The 9,972-nt window shown below is 30.6% G+C and overlaps 1 pseudogene; it reads left to right on the plus strand.

The window, feature by feature from the left end:
- The first annotated feature begins 7,310 nt into the window (after window positions 1-7,310).
- Window positions 7,311-9,393, plus strand: LOC118042382 (cytochrome P450 81Q32-like; annotated as a pseudogene).
- Window positions 9,394-9,972: the final 579 nt, after the last annotated feature.

Here is a 9,972-nt window from a genome sequence, read left to right on the forward strand (position 1 = left end):
ATTTTGTTAACAAATCAGATGACAAGTCATCCGTCTTATACTCCGGTGGATTTTTGGCAGCTAGAAAATTGGTGTTTAAGTTTATGTAATTAAAACTCAATTTTCAACTTTATTTGTAACTAAACTTTATTTATTTATTTATTGAAGGAAACTCCACCCATGAAAAGCGCATTTTGCGGGCCTAGGTAAGCGAGTAAAACCTTGGCTGTCTCAGGCTTTTATAAAAAGTGCACACCCTGACTCGAATTTGAGACCTATTATACAGATCTCAAGCTCTTTACCACCACGCCACACCTTCTAAAATATCATGAAAATCTTAAAAGCTTCATTTTAACTATAAAAAACATTTTAATCACTTCAAATTCAAATTGAATTAAAAATATTATTATAAATTTTGATTTATCAATACCAATGAATTATTCGTCTAGCGATTAAGATATTATTATATCCCTGCAAGAATTGAGAATACAAGTTCAATTTCTAGCAAATGCACTTATTGGAGGGGCAGTCATGAACCCCGAACAAAATTATTTTTATTTAAAAAAAAACATGAGGATAACCGGATAAAAACAAAAATGAAATCTTGATTTTTTTTTTTAGTATAGTTAAATACAAAATCACCTCTCTTTAACTCTACTCTCCAATAAAAATTAACTGACACCATGCTTCATTTTTATTTTTTATTTTATGATTGGAGTGTTGATTAATTATAATTTTATATTTTTTATGATTTTATTTATTTATAACTCATGACTAAAACGTGATAAAAATAGAGTTGAAAAACTTACACGAAGCAACCTACAGGGTCAAATGAATGAAAAACTGAATCTTTTACCATATTCTCTGTCCCTTTTCCATGTCTGAAAAGTACTTGCCAGCCTCTTTCGGTAACTTAAAGTCCTGTTTCGTAGCTTAGGTTGCCCTTGTATTCAACGCATTCTACCTAGAGTTCAACCCTGGCGAAATTCGTGGCTCGTGATAGCTACTTGTGGATTTGTTTTATATATATATAATTTATGGTGTTCAAGTAGTCTACGCGTATCATAATTAATCTTTAGGTCAATAAACACCATACAAACCCAATTAATAAATAAGACACCATAAAAAAATCAAACTCAATTACATATAAATAGAACAAGTCCCTTTCTGCATTAGTCCACAACATCAACTGCTGTTTTTGTTTTATTTAATTTATAACCAGGTAGCTTGACCATACACTGCCGCGACAACTTTTTTATTTTATTTTTTTTAACTGTACAGCATATAAAAATTAAAAAAGAGGGGAAATTTTCAAACAATGCAGTGTGGCTACTTCATTCACTCGCACTTGTTATGCGTGCAATATTATTTTTTTCAAACAAAAAAAAATGAAGTATTGTTTCTTAAGATAAAAAAAAAAAAATCAGCAATAATGCAAGATTTGGCACATATTAGATTAGATGATACATTTTTTCAACAATGAGACTATGGTATGTTGGGAATTATTTTTTTAAATATAAAAAAAGCAATATATTGAATTGAATTGTGTCAATTTAAATTAACTATCAATAGTCCTATAAAAATAAATCAAAACAAATAATAATATTTAATTTTAAAATAATAAAATACTGAATTGAATGATGAAATTTTAAATATTTAATTTTTAAAAAAATAGAAAAAAAATAAATAAAAAATAAAAAAATTACTTAAGTGAATCTCTTAAATCTGCAAACTAGATATAGAACCAAGATAAAAATATAGAAATCAAATTGAATAAAAGTATAAAATTTAATTTCAAAACTAACACAATGTTAAATGATATAAAAAAAACTGAGTTAAGACAGGTTAACCAACTAATGCCGTAACTTGAAATACAAGATTAAAATAACCCAATAAAAAAATAAAAAAAATAAGTTAAAACCCTCACCCTACTTAATTTTTAATGATAAAATAAAAAGATATGATTTTTAAAAATACCAAAATCCACTAAAGCTAATCTCACAAACCCGTCACCTTGTTCATAAAGGTGGAATTAACCCAATAAAATGCGGATCTATTAAAAAAAATGCAAGAAGAAGCAGTGTTCATAAGAACAATAATTGACGCCCATACCATTAGGGCGGGGGATAATGCTATGTTGTGGATGCTTTAAAGGAAAGGAAGCACTCTCAGCCGCCCATTTCCTTTTTTTTTGCTATGACAGCGTGGTGGCATGACCCTACCTCTTGTGTCTCCTTGCTTTATCAGAGCAGCCTGGGTTTAAAGTCGTCTTCTTGCAACGTTATTTTTGACACCTTTACTATATTATATGGTTATTATCTAGAAAAATCAGTGTCCATACCATATGCTTCTAGCAACTCTATCCAAATGATATGCGACTGGATTTCAATGATCGCTAGCTAAAATTGTAAACTCAAATAATAATAATAATAATAATAATAATTTGTAAATAGGTGCAGGAGGAATAGAACAACATGATCAAATTGGATTGTGCTAAATTAAACTGCCTGCAATTTTAACCAGCATTATTGTTACTTTAACATGACAAAAGCCCCGAAACCCTCAAACCCAAATATCTGAACTAGTGTTTAGTATTATACTGCTGTTTTTAAAATATTTTTTATTTAAAAATATATTAAAATAATATTTATTTTGTTTTTTATATTACCAAAAAAAAACACTGAAATAATTTTAAGGGAAAAAAATTGCTAGACATGATTCATTGCTTGCGCTCCCTTATCCAATCAGTATCGTCCAAATTTGCTGCTGGAATATATATCTGGAAATAAGGAAAATCAAAGATCGATAACCAGAGAAAAAGGCAAAATCAAGTACAGAGTCATTTAGAGAATCATGAAACAACAGTACAGATATAATTGAAAGGGAAAAATAACTTTTCCAGATCTAGTGCATAAATTCGTAGCAACCTGATCCTAGAAACCAACGACACGCCTCCATGAAAAGAAAATTCTCGAGGAGACCTTTTCTTTATCATCCACGTGTTTGAAATTTCTAACTTTGAATTATTCTATCATATCAATCTTGATTATGCTGAGAAAACCTTTTTTTTTTTGTTTTAAATTAGTATTTTTATAATATTTTAATGTTTTGATATTAAAATAAATAAATATTAATTTAATATATTTCTAAATAAAAATATTTTAAAAATAATTTTATCATTTTTCGGTCAAAAAACTATTACAACCTAAGAACTTAAACTTTTAAATGAAATTTCAATATATAATTTATATTATTTTTTAATATACATTTTCAAGTGAAGGCCCTTTAGACTTGAACTCGTGATCGCTTAGTCATTAAAACTCTGATATCATGTCATAAAATTATTTCAACTTAAAAACTTAAACTTTTAAATAAAAATTCAAAAATATTATCTATATTATTCTCAAAAATACTTAAACATCCCCAATATCTCAAACCAATAAACTAAACATTTGAAATTCCTGTACCGGCTAACAACACAATTTTGCCGATCCATTTCTGAATTTGTTAAAAGTTAATTCATAGAAACTTGTTAGATCTATGTGCAATGCAAGGATTTATATGCAAGCCAATCAGCTCGAAGATCATCAACCTTTTTTCTACTTTTTTTTTTTTTGTATGTACCAGCTCTTAATTATTGCACCCAATGTCATATAAACAATCAACAAATGATTAATGAATAAAAAAATCAATTTAGATTCTTAAATCAAAACAAAGCAAGAATATTATATGCTTCAGAGATTTAACAGCTTACCAACAACATTTTGGACATATTCATTATTCATTATTCATTATCTAGCACAATCGATATCGTCTTCTTGGTATTGAAAATATTATCAAATTTACTAAAAATAATATTAATATTAAAATAATCATAATTATAAATTACTATGATAATCAAGAATCATTAATATTGAAAATAATTATAATTTTTGTTTATATCTGCACAAGATATTATTACTGATATTGAAGATAATCATGATCAATGATTATTAATATTAAAAATAATATTATATCTACACAAGAGATAACCGATACTGAAAATAATCATGATTATAGATTATTATCATAATTAGAAATCCTCAATACTGAAGATAATTGTGATCTTTAATCATGTTTACATAAAAAATTACGGGTATTAAAAATAATTATAATCATATTTGTAACAGATATTCTAGAAATCAAGGGTATATCTTATCATTCATTGTATTCTTAATTATAACAATTTTTTAATCAATAATGGTAATATACATAGGACCATGATGTAACAGTATTCAATTAAACAATCAAATACGATTCTGTAATTTTTCTTCCACACAACTCTCTTTTTATTCTTTTATCTTGCATGATTATCTTAATATCAATACATCTTTACTGGATTTGATAATATCTTTAACACTCGATAATGGGAAATGCTATTACGTTTTTGCTATGATAATTTTTGTCTTTATTTGCTGTCGCTTTCTGCCTGCTTTCTTTCCAGCATCTTGCTATTTTATTCACTAAGTTTTTTGTCCTCGTTCCGAAACCTCCCTCTCCCACCAAGTCCAATCCCTCCGCCACCAGTCTCCGCCATCTCTACCTCCATTAGAAATCAATTTACTGGACTCCTGTCCAAATTTGCTTGTCAACATGCATGGCCCTGCAATCTTGCTCCCCTTCGGTTCCCGTAGAGCTCTTTTCGACTCGTCCCCTTCAATAGCCGAAGAGTGCTTTACAAACCTTTATTTTTTGGGTCCAAATTTGCTTCTCAACATGGCCCTGCAAGCAAGGTGCTTTACAAACCTTGCTTGGCCTCCACGTGGGGACTTCTGGCGAAACCTTAGAAAAATCCTCTATATATGTGCAGTCTTATCTTGTATAATTAAGTAATACTTTAAAAGCGTGTGAAATCACTGTAGCTTTCCACTCCTTTCACTTATTAATATATTATAATTATTATATTATATTATATTATATTATAGAATTGTCGTTTTATATTTTTTTTAATTTTTTTTAATGAATTTTTTTTTGTTTGATTTAGTTTATTAATGCAAATTTTTTTATTTAGTTATCAGATTTTCATTATACAGATCCGAGTTTGATGGGTTAACATGATTTGACGAGTTAACCCGAATTTTTTTTCTTTTTAATTAATTTCTATCTATTTAATTATCAGACTTTCATGACACGTATCCTGAACTTGACGGGTTAACTTGGTTTGATGGTTTAATCCAGTTAAATCTGGGTAAACCCGTCAATTGTTTTTTCTATTTAGATTAAACTTTCATGACGCAAATCCCAGGTTTTACGGGTTAACCTGGTTTGAAGGGTTAACCCAGTTAATTCTGGGTAAACCTGTAATTTTTTTTTTCTATTTAGTTATCAAACTTTTATGACGCGAATCCCAGGTTTTATGAGTTAACCTGGTTTGAAGGGTTAACCCAATTAATTCAAGTTTTTTTTTCTTTTTCTTCATTAGTTTTTTTTCTTCTTGTTGGTTTTTTCATTGTTTTTTTCTTTTTAATTAATCAATTTAATTATCACACTTTTATGACACGACTTTATAGCCAGACTCACATCCAATATTTTTGGGTTCGGTGTTGCAGTAGGGCTCACTTAACCTTGGGTCATGCAAGTTTAATGTTATTATTAATATTATAAATATTACTCTTAGGTCAGGTGTTGCAGTCAAATCTAAGATTCTTGGGTAAAGATTTACAGAAAAAACCAAAACTTTTAAATTTTAGATTTTTTATGTATAAAAATTGACCCATAACATCACGCGGGTCATGAAACTAGTTAAACCAGAAAACCTGTCTGAATCAAATTCTAAATTTCAGTTTTCCGAGTCAACATGACTGGACGATTGGTTTACACAGCTATGGTTATTGGTGTCCATCGGGCCAGACTCCCGAACTTCTTTTTAAAGGGCTTTGCTTTATTTATTTATTTTTAAAAAAAACTTTATTTAAATAAAATTAAAAAATTTTATTTTAAAAAAATTGAACGCCAATAAAATTATTTTTTTAGAGTATGCCGTGGATTCGCTTAACTTTTTAAAAAATAAAATAATTTTTTTTTCAAATTATATTTTATGAATAGCTTATCTTCTAATATTTTTATTTGATATTAAATGATAATTTAAAATCAGTTTATATATTAATTAAGATTATATTATATATTAATTTTTTTTTTAAAAAAAAAAAACATGCCTCTCATATCAGACAAGTATATTTAAAAAGGTCTTAGGCCATGTTTGTTTTCCGAAAAGTAGTTTCCGGGAAATCATTTTCCAAACTTTTTTGTGTTTGTTTGTTATTATGAAAGTTGGTCAACGAAAAACACTTTCTGGTCAACGGAAAATATTTTCCAGTCAATTTCAGTCAAAGAAAAACTTGACATAGTTTTCAGGAAAGTATTTTCCTTTTAGCTGTGTTTATTTTTCGAAAAGTGGTTTTCAGGAAATCACTTTCCAAACTTTCTTGTGTTTGTTTGGCAGTAGAAAAGTTGGTAAATGGAAAACACTTTCTAGTAAAAGGAAAATTTGGCTTGGTTTTCAGGAAAGTGTTTTCGTGAAAAATCTGGGGGGAAACACTTTCCGGAAGTTGTGAAAAATTTAGAAATGTCATTATTTGCTGATTATATGAAATTTGATCCTCAAACTTTTGATTGTTATATATATTTTGTTTTGAATATTTATTTTTCAATTTCATCTCTTAAAATTTTATTTTTATATTAACTTTGTTCTTATTTTTATAATTGCTATTTTCTTTTTCCTTATCATATTTTTATTGAAATTTTTTATCTATCAAATTTGGTCCTCATTCTTTTGATTGTTACTTTATTTATTTGAAATAATTTATGAAATGTTGATTATTATTATTTTAATTTCTTCATCTTTTTTTTTTTTTTTTTTTTAGATTTGATGTCTATTATTTTGATTATTATTTTTTTTTATTTGAGATAATTTATGAAATTATATATATTTTTTTAATTTCATTCTCATTCAATTTTTTAATTTGTAAGATTTGTTCCTCATTATTTTAATAAATATGAGAAAAATAAAATATTAATAAGTTATTTTTTAGCTTATTTTTCATGACATAACTAAATACTAGAAAGTGTTTTTCAATTTGTTTTCCATTACATTATCAAATATCAAAAAATATTTTTTTAAAATTTATTTTTTTAAAAATTTAATTTTTAGAAAAAAATTATTTTCCGGAGCTTTGAAAAATGTGCATGTCACTAGTTCACCACTAATGCGTTTGCACTGACCTCATCACGTCCATAGTACCCTTTTTCAATTGGTGAGATAAGACAGGCATGGACGGCTTTCGAGAATTTCTTGGATTCGAGTGACTGTACTAAAGTAATGGGTATCTAGATAGTCTCGATACATAGCACAATATAATTCAGACACCTTCCTAAAAAACAAGAACAGTGGCCATTCACAAATCCATGGCAACCTTGATTCTCTACTTTCTTGTGATTTTAGCGTTGTATATCATAACAAGGCACTTCCTAGACAAGATAAAAAACTTCCCACCTGGTCCATTTCCTTCACTGCCAATCATTGGCCATCTCTACCTACTGAAGAAGCCAATTTACAGGACACTGTCAAAAATCTCTAGTAAACATGGCCCTGTATTGTTGCTCCAACTCGGATCTCGTCGACTACTTGTTGTTTCATCCCCTTCAATAGCTGAGGAATGCTTTACCAAAAAATGATGTTGTCTTCGCTAACCGCCCACGTTTGCTCATCGCAAAACACCTCGCCTACAACAGCACAAGCCTTGCTTGGGCTCCCTATGGAGACCACTGGCGAAACCTTAGGAGAATCGTCTCTATTGAAGTCTTGTCTGCATACCGCCTCCAAATGCTCTCAGCCATACGTCTGGAGGAGGTGAAGTCAATGATTTGTGTTCTCTTTCGTAATCAGAGTCAGATTGTAGATATGAAGACAGTTTTTCTTCGAACTGACACTGAACATCATGATGCGGATGATAGCTGGAAAGCGATATTATGGAGAGAATGTTTCAGATGTGGAAGAAGCAAAAAGGTTTCGAGCAATTCATGCTGAAACCTTCGTGTTAGGTGGAAAAACCATTATTGGAGACTATATACCGTGGATTAAATCAAAAAAAAAGATGGAGAAGAGACTGATAGAATGCCATATAAAGAGGGATAGTTTCATGCAGTCCTTGGTAGAGAGCAACGGAGAAAAATATTGGAGAGTGATTGTTGTGGCGAAAAGAAAAAGAATTTGATTCAGGTTCTGCTGTCCCTGCAAGAAACTGAACCTGAGTATTACACGGACGATATCATCAAAGGGATTATGCTGGTAAGATCTTTAATCATGTTGTTTGATTTACTGATTATTATGATCAATTGAGTAGTGATATCATAATGGAGCACTTTTCTTTTATGTTTAGGTCATAATTCAGGATTGTTAAGTGTTTTCATTATTTTGTCTCTGGATCTTGCTTTTGTCAAGAAAATGAAAATGCGCAATAGCAAACTTGTGTATTAGAATATTCAAGTCATATGACACGACCAGCTAGAATAAGATATCTCCACTGCCTGCATCGTCTGTGGAATTAATTACCACAATTTGGTTTGGTGTGTAGGTCCTCCTATTGGCGGGAACAGACACTTCATCTACTACAATGGAATGGGCACTTTCACTGTTGCTCAACCATCCCCAAGTCCTCGAGAAGGCTCAAAGAGAAATCGACGAGCAGATTGGGCATGATCGTTTGATGGATGAAGCTGATCTTGCCCACCTTCCCTACCTCCGCAGCATCCTCAACGAAACGTTACGGATGTACCCGCCAGCGCCGTTGCTAGTACCTCATGAGTCATCAGAAGAATGCCTGGTTGGAGGATTCCGCATTCCACGTGGCACGATGCTCTCTGTAAACACGTGGGCCATTCAAAATGACCCTAAAATCTGGCCAGACCCTACAAAATTCAGACCTGAGAGGTTCGACAACCAGGAGGGGGGAAGAGACGAGTTTAAGTTGATGCCTTTCGGGCATGGAAGGAGGAGCTGTCCTGGAGAAGGCTTGGCCCTGAGAGTGGTGGGATTAGCATTGGGCTCGCTCCTTCAATGTTTCGAGTGGCAGAGGATTGGTGATAAAATGGTGGACATGACCGAGAGTCCCGGGTTCACCGTTCCGAAGGCAAAACCACTAGAAGCTCGATGTAGGGCACGCCCACGCATGCTTACGCTTCTTTCTCAAATATGAACCATATATTCTTCCAAGACTTTTGATTGATGTCTTGATGTGACTCTACCTATAGGTTACGTGGCCTGCATAACCTAAGCATTATAAGGTGTCTTTTGGACTTGGGTGAGGGTAGATAAGGTTTGGTTTTTTTATGGGATTTAAAAAAAAATCAATAAAGAGTATGTGTTTTTAATTTTCAGTGGGTGTGGTTTTTCTTGATATTTGTGTTTCAAAAGGCATTGTACTGCAAAAAAATCTAACCTCACTTCACCGCAAGTCAATCCCAAATATCTTTAGATCTTGTTTGGGTTGCGGGGTAATTTATTTTTCATTAAAATTTGATTTTTATTGAAAATTATTTTTTAGTTTTTTTAAATAATTTTAATGTATTAATATTTAAAAAAAATTAAAAAATACATTTTTAATAAATTTCTAATTAAAAATAATTATTTATCATGCTCTCGCCTCATCCACTAACTATCAGTTGAAGTGTTGAACTACTGCCCTCCTATTTCACTTCTAACGGAAAGAATAACAGTCACGTGTCATATATCCTGCCTGCATTGATTTGCTACTTTTTTTGTATGGCAGTCAACTTGCACAATTGTACATGTATGCAACCAGGGCAAGACATTAGGAAATTGGAGTGTTTGTGAATATGCAATATGATAAAACATTATAAGCATTTAAAAAAAAATATATAAATCCTCTTCGTTCCTAAAAAAGAACATAAAATTAAATTATGTTTTGGCCGGATTAACTAATCATAATGAGTGCG

The sequence above is a fragment of the Populus alba genome, chromosome 14 (assembly GCF_005239225.2).
Source record: "Populus alba chromosome 14, ASM523922v2, whole genome shotgun sequence".
NCBI classification, from domain to species: Eukaryota; Viridiplantae; Streptophyta; class Magnoliopsida; order Malpighiales; family Salicaceae; genus Populus; species Populus alba.